Consider the following 17,235-nt stretch of genomic DNA (forward strand, 5'->3'; position numbering starts at 1 on the left):
TGGTCTCAATATCCTGACCTCATGATTCGCCTGCCTTGGACTCCCAAAGTGCTGGGATTACAGGCGTGAGCCACCGTGCCCGGCCCATCTCCACACTTTTTAACTTTTTGTTTTCCCTATTTGTATCTTACAGTACTGTCTATGTCTTGAAAAGTTGTCATAGTTATTATTTTTGATTGGTTCATCTTTTCCTCTTTCTACGTAAGATATAAGTAGTTTACACACCACAGTTACAGTCTTATAATTTCTGTGTACTTACTCTTACCAGTGAATTTGTACCTTCAGGTAATTACTTATTGCTCATTAACATCCTTTTCTTTTTGACTGAAGTACTGCCTTTTGCATTTCTTGTAGGGCATGTCTGGTGCTGATGAAATTCCACAGCTTTTGTTTGTGTGGAAAGCGTTTATTTCTCCTTCACATTTGAAGGATATTTTTGCAGTATATACTATTCTAGGGTAAAGGTTTTTTTCTCTTCAATGCTTTAAACATGTCATGTCACTGTCTCCTGGTCTGTAAGGTTTCCACTGAAAATCCTGCTAGAAGTATTGGAGATCCATTGTATGTTACTTGTTTCTTTTCTTTTGCTGCTTTTAGGTATCCTTTCTTTATTCTTCATCTTTGAGAGTTTATTAATTGCCTTTAGGTTGTCTTCTTTGGGTTAAATCTGCTTGGTGTTCTATAACCTTCCTGTATTAGGATATTGATACTTTTCTCTAGGTTTGGGAAGTTCTCTGTTATTATCCTTTTGAATAAACTTTCTACTCCTATCTCTTATTCTACCTGCTCTTTAAGGCCAATAACTGTTAGATTTGCCCTTTTGAGTCTGCTTTCTAGATTTAATGGGTGTGTTTCGTTGTTTGTTTTATTCCTTTTTCTTTTGTTTCCTTTGTGTATTTTCAAATTCTGTCTTCAAGTTCACTAATTCTTTCTTCAGCTTGGTCAAGTCTGCTGTTAAGGGTCTCTGATGTATTCTTCAGTATATCAATTGCATTTTTTCAGCTCCAGAATTTCTAATTGATTCTTTTACATTATTTCAATCTGTTCGTTAAATTTGTCTAATAGAATTCTGAATTTCTTCTTTGTATCCTGATGAGCCCTTGGGCTTTTGGACCACCACAGCTAGGAATGTTCTGAGTCTCACTTGAAGCCAGTAAGTCTCAGAGGTAGGTATTTATTATAGTCTTCAGAATCCAGGCTTATTCGTACCTGTCTTTTTTGGGAAGACTTTCCAGGTATTTGAAGGGACTTAGGTGTTGTGATCTAAGCTGTATCTGTGTTAGGGAGCACCCCCAGCCCAATAATGCCATGGCTCCTTGGTGATCTGGGATAAGATCTGGAAGAATTCTCCTGATCACAAAGCAGAGACTCTTGTTCTTGTTCCTTACTATCTCCCAAACAAATGGAGTTTCTCTCTATGTGCTGAGCCACCTGGAGCTGGGAGTAGGGTGACAGAAGCCCCTCTGTGGCCTCCACCACTGAGACTGTGCTGAGTCAGACCAGAGGCCAGCACAGCACTTAGTCTTGCCCAAGGCCTACTGAAACCACTACCTGACTACTACCTATTTTTGCTCAAGGCCCTAGGGCCCTACAACCAGCAGGTGGCAAAGCCAGTCAGAGTTTTGTCTTTCCCTTCAGAGTCACGAGTTCCCCTAGGCCTCAGGTGGGTCAAAGATGCCATCTGGGAGCCAGAGACTAGAGTCAAAAACCTTAGAAATCTACCTGGTGCTCTATATTACTGTGGCTAAGCTGGCACTCAAACGACAAGAAAAAGTCTTTCCTTTTGTTCCCTCATCTTTCCTTTTGTTCCCTCTTCTTTCCACAGGCTGAGGAACCTCTCCCAATAGCCACCACCAAGGCAGGTTCATGGGGAGTACTGCCAGGGTTCTGCCAATATTCACTTAAGGCCAAAGGGCTCTTCAGTCAGCTTATGGTGAATGATACCGGTCCTGGGACTCACCCTTTAGGGCAAAGAGCTCCTTTCTGGCCAAGGGCAGGTCCAGAAATGCTGTCTAAGAGGGAAGGCCTAGAATTAGGGACCCCAAAAGCCTGCTTAGCACTCTACCCTATTGTGGCCGAGTTGGTACCTAAGGTACAAGACAAAATCTTTACTTTTCCCTCTGCTTTTCTCAAGCAGAGGAGTCTTTCAGCATAACCACCATAGCTAGGAATGTGCTGAGTCTCACCTGAAGCCAGTAAGTCTCACCCACGGCCCACGGCATATGGGTGTTGCTGCTTGTTATTCAGGGCCCTAGGGCTCTTTAGTCAGCAGGAGGTGAATCCTGCCAAGACTGGGTCCTTCCCTTCAAGGCTGCAGGTTCTCTTCTGGTCCACGGTGTGTCTAAAAACATTGTCCAGGAACTAGGGCCTAAAATGAGGGCCTCATGATATTGCCTGGTGCCCTAGCCTTCTGTGGCTGAGCTGGCATCCAAGATGCAAGACAAAGTCCTCTTTACTCTTCCCTCTCCTCTTCTTATGAAGAAGAAAGAGGTCACTTTTGTTTCTGCAAACTGCACTGCCTGAGATTGGGGAAAGGGTGGCACAAGGTGACTCACTAGGTCATGTGTCCCCCACGTCCACTGACTCTGAGCCCAGCACTAGGACTTGCCTAGGAATTGGCAGTCATGGGCTAGATTTCCTTTGAAGTTTATTTAGGACCCCAAGCACTTTAGCCCATGTGGAGTGGTGAGGCTTGTTGAAAGTCATGTTCTGACTGCTGGGATAGGTATTTCTCTCTGGCTATAGCTGGTCTAAATTATCCCTCTATGAGTGCATATTGACTGAGTTCGCCTGGGTTTTTCTTTCCTCTATGAGAAGGCAGCACTGAGTTCAATGAAAAGTCCCTCAATTGCTGTGCTCTCCCTCCTTCAAGTGCAGATTCTCCCCACCATGGAGCTGCTGCCAGGGAATGGGGTAGGAGTGATGTTGGTGATTCAGGACTGTCTTTCCTACCCTCCTCAATGCCTCTTTCAGTGATACGAAGTTAAACTGTGATTTCCCACTGATTTTTGGTTCTTATGAAGGTGCATTTTTGTGTAGATTTCAAATTTGATGTTCCTGCAGAAGGGACAATTGGTGAGGCTCTTATTTGGCCATCTTGCTCTGCCCCTTTCTCTTCTTGGCCTTTGGTACCATCTTAGCTGCCACTTTTCCTCTTGCCTTGAAATAGATTAGTTTTACTTTTTGGGTTCTTAATTACCCATTATATATTTTCCTTTACACATTAAATACATTTTTTATACCGTTACACTTTATATCTGAGAACTTTGGTCATCTAAAGAAATCCATTTTTTTGTTATTTCTGCTGTATCATATGATGGCTTGTTTCCTTTTGTTTTTGTTAATATTTTATTGGTTCGACTTAATCTGTGTGCAACCAGAGGGTATAAATTGATGATGCTTTCCTTTGGAAGTTTTTATTGTTTCTGTTGAGAGCTGGTGGACACTTTTGATTTAGTACTGCATTAGTTCTCTTTGAGGTGCTGAGCTTAAAGTGGGGGACTCCCCAGGTTTATCTTTTCCAACTTCATGTTGGCTCAAAACAGCCTCGCACTGATGTAGGCATTTACCCTAGGGTAACCTGACTTCCATATTCTCTTACAGCTTACCACTCTCAAATTTTATTTTAGCTCTTTGTTTTTGTTGCTGTTCTTCTTTCTTCCTTCCTTCTTTCTTTTCTTTCCCCCCTTTATTTTCCTTACTTCCTTTTTTTGCAATTTATTATAAAACTTGTTGAAATACATCTTAGAACTAGTTATATTGTCATGGTAGGGTACTTCTACACTGCCATACTGCAGAAAGTGGAAGTCAAGAGTCTAATCTCTAGGCTAGAAAAGTCACTCCACCTCAGGTACTCTTCAGTTAGTTTTCCCTGTGTGAAATGGAGACAGTAATAAGTGCACCTGAAGATGATGTTTAGGCTTGCTGAGGCAGTGTTTGTGAACTCACTTTGCAATCCTTAGTTACATATCAGTTAGCACATAGAAAGTCCTCGATTATTCCTTGTCAAATGAACTAGTAAATGAACATAAAGGCTTTACCTCCTGTGGACCTAGAAAGACAAATCAGAGCTTGTTTAACAGCTTTTTTCACTAAACCTGGAGAAAGTCGTGGCAGTGCTGCTCCCTTCATTGTGAAGCCATGCTGGGAGTAAACTAGAAATAAAAGGAAAACGTGAAGAGAATGTTGCCTGTATATATGAGCCTCTGCTGGGGATACTTGAGAAGGGTAGTTGCATGAGGATGTGAGAAATGTGTTGATAAGATAAAACACAAGCAAGATGGTTAGTGAACTTGAGAACAGCTGCAGAAGAAATGAATATAAAACAATAACAATCAGAAAATTACCAGAAGAAGAAAATACTAATATGGTTATGCATTTTTTTCATTTCAAGCTCTATTGTCTTAGAAGCATCTAATATGTAATATGCACACTCTACTTGCCTTCCTTTTTCTTCATAAATGTCACCAACTGTGGTATTCTTAGATGTTGTTTGTATAACTTAATTTCATTAATTTATTTTAAAAACACCAACATTGCCAGGCTCTTGTACACACATAATCTTAATTAATGCTTAAATCAACACAATGAGATGAGCATTTTTAAAATCCCAATTTCTCCAGTTAATAACACTGAAATGACTTTTATATAATTATTTCCTTTGATTTGCAAGACAAGACACAGAGTCTTTCCAGTAATGGCATAAAACAGGTTTCTCTTTATGGATGCCTGTATTCTGTGACAAAATTTTGTCTTGCATGTATCAAAAGCAATTGAGCAGTTCTTTAGCATTTGGAGTTGAATTATTAGAATGTTTGCATTTATCATCCTTTATAGTCTTTCTCTTTGTTTGACAGATATTTTTGAGAATATCTTTTTTACTAAATTATTATTTATTTATTATTATTTATTCCTTTCTACAATAATAAATCACTGCTAATAGAAGAGACTTTAATGTTAATGGGGGAAATACGAGAAATAAAAAATTTTGTTAATATGTAGAGTTCATGCCATGAAACCCATAGGTTGCAAACCTCTCAATTTGAAAAAGTAACCAGGGAGAGAAAAAAACAATCGTTTATGTGATTCAGTGTCCATAGGGTACAAACACATTGTTTGCAAGTAGCTCACATATTGCTGAAATTTCTCTTGTTTGTCCTCATGGAAAGAATATTGTATAATATGGTGAACAACTAACTGGAAAGCATCCCTCCAGAAAATGCAGTTTGGGTTGATGAGGTTACTTTTTACTGTGTTCTTTGGGAGCTTTATGACAAAGCATAAAGATATAGTACAATTCAGGGAAAGCGATTCTATAAAGGCAAATATGATACAGTCTGGGTATATAGCTCTTACACTGAATTTAGAAATATATGTATATAGATATGTATACATGTAATTTAGAAATATAGATTTCTAGTATTTCTGATTTCTAATATTTAGAAATTTCTAAATATATGTATACATGTGTGGGTGTGTATATATAATATGTATATTTTTAAAATGAACTTTATTGAAATATAATTTACATAAAATAAAACTAGCCATTAAATGTACACTGTTTGATGAGTTTTGGTAACTTTATATACTCATATACATATATATTCACCACCATAAGCGTTTCTGTCACCAAGAAAATTCTTGTACCTCAACCCAGTGAAACTCCCTCACATTTACAAACAACTGCTGATTTTCTGTCTGTCAGTAATGATTTACATTTTTCTTTTTGAGAGTTTCATGTAAATGGTATGGTAATATGTCCTATTTTGTGACTGACTTCTTTTGCTCTGCATAGTGTTTTTTTCTGTGTGTGTGTGTGTGTGTGTGTGTGTGTGTGTGTTTTGAGATAGATCAAGATTGTTGCAGGCATCTCTAGTTATTTACTTTTTTGCTGAGCAGTATTCTATTATATAACTGGGCCATATTTTAAAGGCCAATAGAAGTTTCTTTATCTACAATGCCAGTGATCAGTATTGGCTGAACATTTTTCTAGAGTTTAAATATATTCATTAGTCCTTTGATATGGTTTGGCTCTGGCCCCCACCCAAATCTCATCTTAAATTGTAATCCTCATGTGTCAGGGGAGGGATCTTATGGGATGTTATTGGATCATGGGATCCCCCATGAGTCTCTCATGTTGTTCTTGTGATAGTGAGTGAGTTCTCATGAAATCTGATGGTTTAAAAGTGTGTGGCAGTCCTCACAACGTCTCTTTCCTGCTGCCTTGTAAAGATGGTGCTTGCTTCTCCTTCACCTTTTGCCGTGATTGTAAGTTTCCTGAGGTTCCCCCAAGCCATGTGGATCTGTGAGTCAATTAAACCTCTTTTCTTTATAAATTACCCACTGTCAGGCAGTTCTTTATAGCAGTGTGAAAATGGATTAATACATTCTCGTCCCCCCAAAATTTTCTTTATGCAATATATTTGTATGCTAAATTAACAAGACATCAAAATGAGACCTTTTCTATAGGCACGCAATGTGAAATAATCACATCATGGAGAATGGGGTATCCATCCCCTTTATGTTACGAACATTCCAATTATACCCTTTTAGTTACTTAAAATGTACAATTAAGTTATTATTGACTATAGTTACCCAGTTGCTATCAAAAAGTAGGTCTTCATTCTTTCTTTTTTTTGTATCAAAACATTTCATGTGTCCCATAAGTATATACAACTACTATATATACCCACAGAAATTAAAAATAAAAACAAAAAAATGAGACATTTTCTGTCATTATTTGCTAACACCTCAAGAAAGTAAGTGAAATAGGTGGCAAATACTCCCACATTCCAAAGTGAGGTACAAATCTACCTGAATAGAGCTTACCTAGCAGGCAATCAAGAACTAGTTTTTCAATTTTTAGTTCACCTCTAGTCTCAGTTTTCCAAAGGCATTATAGTGGCCAAAGGGTTGTTGGCAATTAGAGCTGCATTTTTAAAAGAACATTGTTAACATGATACGTGGACACAGATGGGGCACTCATAGGGCAGCAGTGTTAGCAATCTGCTTTTCTCTTCATGCCAAGTGAGAGGGGCTTCAAGGAGGCCACTTGGAGAAGTTGATTCCATGTCCCTGGAGTCTGTCAAGATGCAGAGCCTGTTACTGGATCTATGCCTGAGAGGTCTGAAAGTGGACACCTGTCTCTGGAGTTGCCTAGCTGACAGCAGAAAGAAAGATGGTAGCTGCATTTTAGAAGTACTTGTGCTGTGCTTCTACTAATGACAAGTCAGGGTGTATTTTGAGGAACAAACGTGTGTCTTTGTAAGGGGAACAGAGAGAGAATAAGAGCTGGCAAACAAAAGCATGAGCACCTGAGGCCATTTTAAAGGGACATAGTTCAATGGAACAGGAAGGAATATATATGGAATTTCCACATGCAACCAGGGATTGAAAGGGAAGTGTATTATCCATGTTCAGCCACTGTAGGAGGAGACTGAAGCCATCCATTGAATGGGGCTTCTCTATGAGCCTACTAAAGCATCCTATGAGAGAAAGAGCCAGGTGAAATATCTCTTAAACCCGGAGAGCCCAGGCATGAGCATATGACATGCCATTGCCACATTTCTATCTTTTAGAACTTTTCTGCCTCCAAATCTCTTCTCCCTCCTCTGTTCTTAACCCTGATGATACCAGCAGCAATATATTAAATAGAGAAAGAGAATAAAATTACAGAAGTTGGAAATAAATCAAACACAAACATTTTAAATCTTAAAAAGTCTAGATTTTTCTTTTATTCTTATACTTAGTTGGACATATAGCTACTAAGTGATTATTGTTTTGTGATTTAGAAACAAAAGAGCAGTTTTGAAATAGGCCTATAGGGCATGTCTGAATGGACAGTGGGGAAGGAAAAAATAGTATTTTTTTCTGATTGCAGTTCCTAAGCCCAACTTGTTTAAAATTAATATAACTTGTATACACTTGCCTGATTGCAATTTATTTTCCAAAATAGATTTTACTGCTCAAGACATAGAATGGCTAACAACAACCACAATTTGTATGTTATCAGTATGCAATCATCTCAGTGATCTGTTATGAAACATACCACCATATCCATGTAATAGATACTGGACCACTCACCGTCACCAGTGAGTTATTCATGGCCTGGTGGACGTAACCACCTTCAGGTGCTATCCATTATAGCAAGTAATGACTTAATTTTTTAAATGACTTAATTTATCTGATGGATAATTGTGAAAATAAGAATTTTTTTTAGAAGAATTTGTGGTTTGAATGCTTTTTTATCTATTGTATCTATAGTCAGATACAGAGTGTTTAAAATGGCAGCAGGTAGTTCTAGGCAAGCAACTGGGATTCTTACTTTGAGGTCAGGGAAAAATTGTGGTTTAAGCTGATTCATTTGACTCACAGCAAAACCTCAAGGAGGTTTTGATTTCATCACATGGAAGGAATAAGGTGGCAAGAGCTAGGTGGACTATCAGCTTGCTAATCAAGTTGAGGAACTTGAGTACTTGATCAGAGGAGGAGGCAGAAGAAAACTGAATTCAGGTGAATATGCAGATAATTTCTGTCCACCGACATGCTCTGAACACCAGGAGTGAGATCACAAAATGATTTGGAGAAATAATTTGCCATATGTGAGGAATTAAGAATTCATATTTACTACTCCACCAATATTGATTTGTCAACAACAACTTCCAGGTAGAAAAATCCAGTGGCCTCTCCTTGGTCATCATTTTACTCGTCTTATTGGCAAATTATAATACATTTGAGACTTCCTTATGTCTAGAAACATTTTGTTAGCTATGTTTCTCGGATACACACTTTCTGGGTCCTCCACCTACCTCCTGCTAATCAGTCTCCTTTACTCTAGAACATTCCTATATTGGAGTGGCTTAGGTCTCAGCCTACATGCTTATTTTGTTCTCTATCTGAACGCATTATCTAGGCAATTTCAACTGTCTCACATTTTAAATACCACATATTTTCTGTCAAACACACTAATGTATCTCTATTCCTGGCCTTTCCTTGAATTCCAGTATCAAATCCAACTGCCTACTCAATATGACCTCCCCCTGATTTTTATCTTCAAACTTGCTATTCCCCTATTCTTCCTTTCTCAGTAAATGGCAACACCAATCTTCTTAGTGTTTAGAAAAGAAAAAAATGCTAGAGTCATTTGATGTCCTCTCTTCCTCTGACATTCTTTATCTGTTATGAGCTGAACTGTGGTCCCCTTCAAATTTATATGTTGTAGTTCTAACCTCCAGTACCTCAGAATGCGACTATACTTGGAGACAGGGCCTTTGGAGAGGTAATATTAAGGTAAAATGAGGTCCTGTGGGTGGGTTCTAATACAACTTGACTGGTGTCCTTACAAGAGGAGATTAGGACACAAACATTTTGTGTGCAGAGGCATGACCATGTAAACACACAATGAGAGGTCAGCCATTTATAAGCCAGAGAGGCCTTAGAAGAAATTAAACCTGACACCTTGCTCTGGAGCTTCAGCCTCTATAACTGTGAGAAAATACATTTCAGTTGTTTAAAGACACCTGGTCTGTGGCATTTTGTTTTGGTAGTCCTACAAAATTAATACAACATTCAACCTATCAGCGTATTCTTTCGTATATCTCAAATATGACCATTTCCCATCACTTCCTACATTCCTATAATCAAGTCACCACACCTTTTATTTGGCTCTAAATCTTCTCAACTGAAATTCCTACCCCTATTTTTCATATTTTTTTTGTTTTGTTTTGTTTTTTTGTTTTTTTGGTTTTTTTTTTTTGAGACGGAGTCTCGCTCTGTCGCCCAGGCTGGAGTGCAGTGGCCAGATCTCAGCTCACATCATTTGTATTCAGCAGCCAGAGCGGTTGTCCTATGCCGAATATCTTTCTATAGCTTCCAGTATAAAATTAAAAAAATAATAATACCCTGGACAATAAGGACCCTGTCCCTTAACAGCTGCCTTTCTCTTATCTCTCATCATCCTCCCCTTGGCTAACTCCTTCCTTCTTCCTATTCTGTGAATACCCTACCAAGCATACACCAAACTTAGGGACTGTGCCTTACTGTTCCCTCTGTCTGGAGATGCTCAAATGTCGACTCATCAGAGGAAAGATCCCAAGGACATCATGTAAAATGGCATTCCATCCTAGTCACCCTCAGTCCTCTTAAATGCTTCATTTTTCTTTGTAGCATTTATCAAATTAAATATTGATTTTTTTTTTTTTTTTGTAATTCTATCCCCCTAAAATGTAAACTCCAGCATCGGCAAGAATGTTGTTCTTTTAACCTTGCTTTGTTTAATAAAGTTGACTTTATTCCCAGCACCTATCACAGTACCTATGACATGCTCAATAATGAATAAATTTGTTGATAAATGAATTAATGTGTACTGATGGGTTCACTGTCTTGGCCAAGATTGGCTCAAGAAGGGGGTGTAGTCTTAGTATCAGGCACATTAGTTCTTGCACTTGGGAAGAACTGCAAAAACCAGTGAATGACATTGAATTGCAGACTCAATTTTGACAAGCTAAATAAATCTTCAAAATTGAAAAATTCAAAGTAATTATCCAAACAGCTATTTGCTTGCCCTAAGCAATGCCTACAGGAGGCCACTAATAATGCAGTGCTTTTGTTTGATTTGCAAAAGGTAATCGTTTTATAGGGATTGCTCTAGTTTTTGTACCTACATAATCTTTTTCTCCTTTGTTTATTCTGCTTATTTAGTTTATCTTTTTTTCCCTATTTCAGCACAGCTAGATTTGATCTGTGAGACTCTAGAAAACAGAACTTGGATCAGTGGATAAAGATAAGGGGAAAACACTCTGTAGCTACCCTGGGTTATCAAGTAATCTATTATCTGTGAGTATTAATGTTAAGGTTGGAGGACCACTGGTGGGAGTGTTGCAGGGGGAAACATAAACACTGGATCTTAATTTTTTATGTCCTTAGGCTAACTGATTCTTTTACCAGCCTTTATAGGGATAGGAGGACAGAGAATATACCAAAAACAATATACTCATTAATATTCATGGGAGGCAAGAAAGCCATAGCTTTTTATTGGTATCCATGATTTTTCACCCTTGGTAGACTATGAACCAATCAAGGTCAGTGAGTGCATCTGATAACCCTGGACAATAACGTTGGTTATGATACTTATGCTAATGATGCAGTGATGACAAGATTTATATATAAGTAGATTAAGAGCAAGGGCTCTGAAATCAGACAGACGTTAGTTCAAATCATGGCTCCACTACTTGCCAGCCATATCAGAAATTCCAAGTTATTTAGTTCCTAAGAATTTTAGTTTCTTATTTTAAAAGAAGGACAATAATAGTACATATTCCAGCTTACTGTATAAAATTGTGCAGAGGATTAATTGTAGAAAAAATATGTAAAGCATTTAGCATCGAACCTAATCATAGCAAATGCTCGATATACCTTCACATAAGCAATACAAATTACAATAAGAATGATAATATCTGAACAAATGCAATACTAATTACTGTGTGTTTGCCATTATTGTCCTTATGGAAAGCAACCATGAAGGGTGTGAGTCTATCATTTTATTGTGCAGATGGGCCTGCCCACCTGGCCTGTGAGAGTGCACCAGCCTCAGCGGGCTCTGTGTCCCTGTCTCAGACCCTACTTCCATTTACCATGCAAATTACAGAATAGCACAGGGCAATAACAACTCTAGTATAATAGACTGGGAGATCTGCACAGCCTGCTAGGGTGGCTCTGTGTCCTCATTATTAGAGATGAAAATGTATTCAGCACCATCCAGGTCCTTTTGTGACCACATTTCCATATTGATTAAACCTCACCATTCCAGGCTTCTTCAAATTGCTCTCTCATGCCTCATCTCCTTGTTGCCTTGCCATCTGTTTAATGTGTCTCTTGCTGGCCTGATGATCTAGGCTTCATTTTTCTTTGCAGGTTATATGCAATCAATCAAGTACAAATAAAAATGATAAATGGGCATCTATTGAGGGCCTACTATATTTCTTATACTTTGCATAATGTTATCTAATTCACAGTAATTCTATCAAATGGGTGTTGTAGCTATTCTACTTGATAAATGAGGAAACGTCCCCAGGGTCATAAAACTACCAAGGGGAAGGACTGAAAATTGAACTCTATGTCTACTGCTCTTTCCACAACTCTGTTCTTTCCAGTCCTTATAGGCAGCACTGTGCATCAGGCAATCTTAGAGAAGGCTGATCCAAGTAAGGGAAGGTCCCTGTGTATAAAGAGTTTGCAGTTTAGATGGGGATTCACATAGGCTCAGGTCTATAGCACTCTGGCAGGTATTATAAATGAATGCCGTTGTCCATGGAAATGCCAAAGTAGATGGTGGGAAACAGGAGAAATTTGAGCATGCGTTTCTCTTCTAAAAAAGGACAGTTACTACTCAACTATTTGTAACCATTGAGGAAGATATGTTCACCGTTGCCCTCTGAATTTTTAAGAGAAACAAGAAATATGGATTTTTTTGTGTGTATCTTCTTACTTATAGGTACTGGAAACTAAAATCCAAAATAATAATAATAACAGTAACAATACACAGATCTATAGAATGAGCTTAATAGTGGAGCTCATTGTCATTCTCCAGAGATGTCTGCCAAAATATATTTTTTTCTTGTTCTGCAGCACTGGAATGTTCTTATTCTAGCCTGATATAGCCTGGCGTGTGTGAGGGTGGTGTGTGAGAGCTTAGCTATGTGCCATGTAGCTCATGTTGTGAACTATAAAGATTGATAGATGCTCCAGGCCAAGATGAGGTGGTCCTTGCACATATACAGATGAGTTTAAGTGCAAAAAGGTGGCTATTATGCTCCTAAGAGTTCTGATGGGATTATTGCTCATACACATGTTGTCATCTGAAACTGCAAGTGTTTAGTCCCGAAATCTCTGTGCCTTGGAGACACTGGTTATTTCTCTGCTGGTATCCTGATATGCTGATTTTATATTATATAATTCAGGTAAGTTAACTGTATTAGTCAGGATATATATATCCTATTAGTTCTGTCCCTCTAGAGAACATATATATATATTTAATAACTCCAATTTATATACACATGTATATATAATATACAGATTTATCGTATGTATATGATGTATACATATAATACATATGTATTATATAATATCCCATTTATATGTAATATAATACATCTTTATATTATATATACATACAGTACATATGTATTACGTATAAATGGAATTTATTATATTAAGTATATATATTATTATATACATATAATAAATAGGAGTTATTAAGTACTAGATGATCACAAGGTCCCACGACCTATGTGCCTGTCAGTGATAGAGTGAATAAACAAAATGTGGTACATATGCATCATGGAATACTATGCAGCCATAAATTTGTTTAAGCTCCTTATAGATTCTGTATATTAGCTCTTTGTCAGATGCATAGTTTGCAAATACTTTCTTCCATTCTGTAGGTTATCTGTTTACTCTGTAGATTATTTCTTTTGCTATGCAGAAGTTCTTTAGCTTGATTAACTCCCATTTGTCAATTGTTTTGTTTTTGTTGCATTTTTAATATATTAATAAGGGTTCATGCCATTGGTAGTATTTTAATATACATGCCAATGTGATAAGAAGGTTTATCCTGAGGTTTTCCTATTTAGTTGAACCATACAAAATTGCCATTTTTATGAATAAAAAATAGTTTAAAATTATAGATTTTATGTGCTATTACCTAATGCCCTAGAATATTTGTCTACAACTGTTCTTTTTTTATTTACATTAATTTTTATTTTATTTTTGCTCTTTAGGTAACTTCTGTTTAGAAGTTTTCATAAACTTTAAAAAATATTATAATTCTTATAGCAATTTGTTTCATAACTCTTCAGCCATAGATGAAGGAATTTCTCCAATACCACAACCTGTCATCTAGCACACTATTCAAGAAAGAACCAAAGTTCTGCAATCAGATAGAACTGGATTTCATCCCTGGCGTGGATACTACTCATGCAATGACATTGGGAAAATTTGCTCACCTTTCTGAGTTTCGTTTTTCTCATTTCCAAGTAGAAGGACTTGAGCTGAAAAAATTATCTCTAAACCTTCTCCCAGTCATAAATTTTTAACATTATAAACATGAAATATTGATTATTATACACATTATTTTCTGAATCTATTATTAATTATACCTTGCATAAAGTACTGATGATACAAGAATAAACAAGCCAGTAATTTGTTGTGATGTCAAGTGTGTAACAGAATGGTGTAATTAAAGAAGGACTGGAGAGTCAGAAATTTGTCTTTGTGACTTCCTTGCTGAATACCCTCAAGAAAAGCATGTAATGTCTCTTGACTTCATTCTTGTATTCTGTAAAATGGGCCTCACAATAATAGTGATTTAGATAGATCAGAGAATTATAATGAATATCAAAGAGGGCAATCCTTCTAGAAAGGCTTCAGAAGGTCCAAAACAGGCATTTTCAGTTTTGGGATGTCATCATCAGATAAACATTTTAAAAATTAAGGAAATTACATGGTGTTAATGGTTTATTCATTTACCTTTTAAAATACTTTTAATTTATAACAGTGGCAGATTAACAGAAAAAGTTTGAATATTGTACAGAGAATTCCCATATATTCCATAATCAGTTTGCCCTATTAATAACATCCTACATCAGACTGGCACATTTACTATAATTAATGAACCAATATTGATTTATTATTGTTAATTTAAAAGTCTGCACTTTATTCAGATTTCCTTATTTTTTTCCTAGTGTTCTTTTTATAGTCTGGATCTTATCCAGAATACCACGTTATATTTATTCATTATGTCTCTGTCAGCTCCCCTTCACTATGATAGTTTCTCAGACTTTCTTTGCTTTTGATGACATTGACACTTTTGAGGAGTACTGGTGTTTTCTAGAATGCCAGTATTAGAATTGAAATTTGTCTAATTGTTTTATGATTAGACTGGAATTAAGGGTTTTGGGGAGGAAGACTACACAGGTAAAATGTTATTTTCTTCACATCCTATCAAGGGCACACATAATCAACATAGCATCCTTTTTAATGTTAAGCTTTATTAATGACTGAGCTAGTGTTTGCCAGTTTTCTCCATAATGAAGTCATAAAGTTACTCTCCCACCTCCCCGCTTTCCAGACCATATTCTTTGGAAGAAAGTCACTATGCATATCACATATTTTAGGAGTCAGGAGTTATGCATATAAGTGATTTACAATTCTTCTGCATGGAAAATTTTCTTCCCCATATTTGTATTTGTTCAATCATTTCATTATATCAGTATAGACTTATGAATATTTATTTTTATACTTTGAATTATCATGCATTTCTACTTGATTTTATTGCTCAAATTGTTCATGTTTTGGCCATTAGTGGTTCTTTCAGTTGGCTTCTGTGTCCCTTTGATATATTCATATAATTATAGAAATAATTTTTTGAGCACTTACTTCCTGGCACAACATGCTCCAGGCTCATCTTGTACCCCATCTCATACCATCATTTCCTACCCCGGTTGTAGAATCAACCATTTGTCTAAGGGTTCCTGGTTCCTTTTGCTGGTGAATGATATTACAAACCAAGATCTCAGTGCCAGCTGTGCGTCTGCTATGAGTGTGGCATTGCTTCCAGCTCTCTTAAGCTGGCACAGCAAGGGAATGTAAGTGTGTCTAATAAGCCATTTATATACATGTACCTTTAGATGTTTATATACAGAAACATATATAAGAAATTAAGCATGAGTTCATATCTCCAATTCTAATCTATTACCACTTGGATCATTTTAGCTTCTTTCCTTACTTATCTGTGAACTCCTACTCCATCAGAAAAGAACCTGGCTCCCACCATCTGCCACTCATTTACTTAATTGCTCAATTCATTATACATGCATAGTGACATCAGAATTGTTAATGTATACTCTTATGGGAAAAAGCTATCAACTAGACTATGGTACTTATACACAGTGTCTTTTACTTTAGTCTTGTAGATTCTATTCATTTCCAGAGTTATTTATGCCTGTGTTTCTTTCCTCAACTCCCTCCGTGTTGTTATTTCATATATTTGTTTCATACATCATACATTTTATACATACAGCGAGGTTGTTTTTTCACATTTTTGCATTCCATTCTGGGACTTCTGACCTCCTAAATGATTTTAAAAGTTTCACATATTAAGATTTACTCTCTGTGCTGTGAAGTTCAATGGGTTTGATAAATGCATTGTCATGTATCCTATATTAAAGTATCATGTAGAATATGTTCACCACCCTTAAAACTCCACTGCGCTTCACCAGTTTAATCCTCTCTCCTCTCTCACGGAACTCTTAAAGACCACTGATCTTTTTAGAATTTTGTCGATTCCAGAATGCCATATAAATGAAACGGTCCAGTATGTAGCTTTCTCATAATGGCTTCTTTAACTTAGTAATATGCGTTTCATTTTCATCCCTCTCTTTTTGTTGCTTAGTAGCTCATTTCTTCTCATGGCTGAGTAATATTCACTTATGCACATATACCAGTTTGTTTATTCATTCACCTGTTGAAGAACATTTTAATTGCTTCCAGTTTGGGGTTATTAAAACTACTATAAAGATTTGCATAAAGGATTTTCTGTAGACATAGTTTTCAAATCAGTTGGTTAAATATTTAGGAGTATGATGGCTGGATCAAAGGGTAAGATTATGTCTAGAGTTGTAAGAAACTAGAAAACCGTCTTTCAAAGTGACTGAACCATTAATATTTTGCATTTCTACCAGCAGTGAATGTGAGATCCTGCTCCTCTGAGTATTAACCAGCAATTAGTATTGTCAGTTTTTAAATGACAAATTATGTTAATCATCTTTTCATTTGCTATTCTCCATCTATATATTTACTTTATTAGGTGTCTGTTCAGGTTGTTTTCATGTTTTAAAATTAAACTGTCTACTTATTGCTGAGTTCTAAGGGCAGTTATGTAATTTAGAAACCAGTTTTTTCTTTTTTTAAATCAAGGTAAGAGTAGAACTTTAAGAAACAAGTTTTTAAAAACCGGATATGATATTTTGCAAGTACTTTATTCTTACCTGTGGCTTTAAAAATGTTTTCTTAACAGTTTATTTTGCAGAGAAGTTTTAAATTTTAATACATTTTAACTTGTTAACTTTTTTCCAACACTTGGTGTTGTGTGTAAAGACTCATTGCTAAACCCCAAGTCACTTAGATTTTCTCTTGTGTTTTCTTCTAGAAGTTTTATAATGTTGAGTTTTACATTTAGGC

The 17,235-nt window shown here is 36.6% G+C and overlaps 1 long non-coding RNA gene across 1 annotated transcript in view; it reads left to right on the forward strand.

The window, feature by feature from the left end:
- The window catches only part of LOC110741251, a 48,807-nt gene that overhangs the window by 6,804 nt on the left and 24,768 nt on the right, over positions 1–17,235 (forward strand). Inside the window, exon 2 of the long non-coding RNA XR_004177429.1 lies at positions 10,723–10,833. This is a non-coding gene — a long non-coding RNA (uncharacterized LOC110741251). The remainder of the gene's footprint in view (positions 1–10,722; positions 10,834–17,235) is intronic.

Source organism: Papio anubis, chromosome 12, assembly GCF_008728515.1.
Source record: "Papio anubis isolate 15944 chromosome 12, Panubis1.0, whole genome shotgun sequence".
Classification (NCBI taxonomy): Eukaryota; Metazoa; Chordata; class Mammalia; order Primates; family Cercopithecidae; genus Papio; species Papio anubis.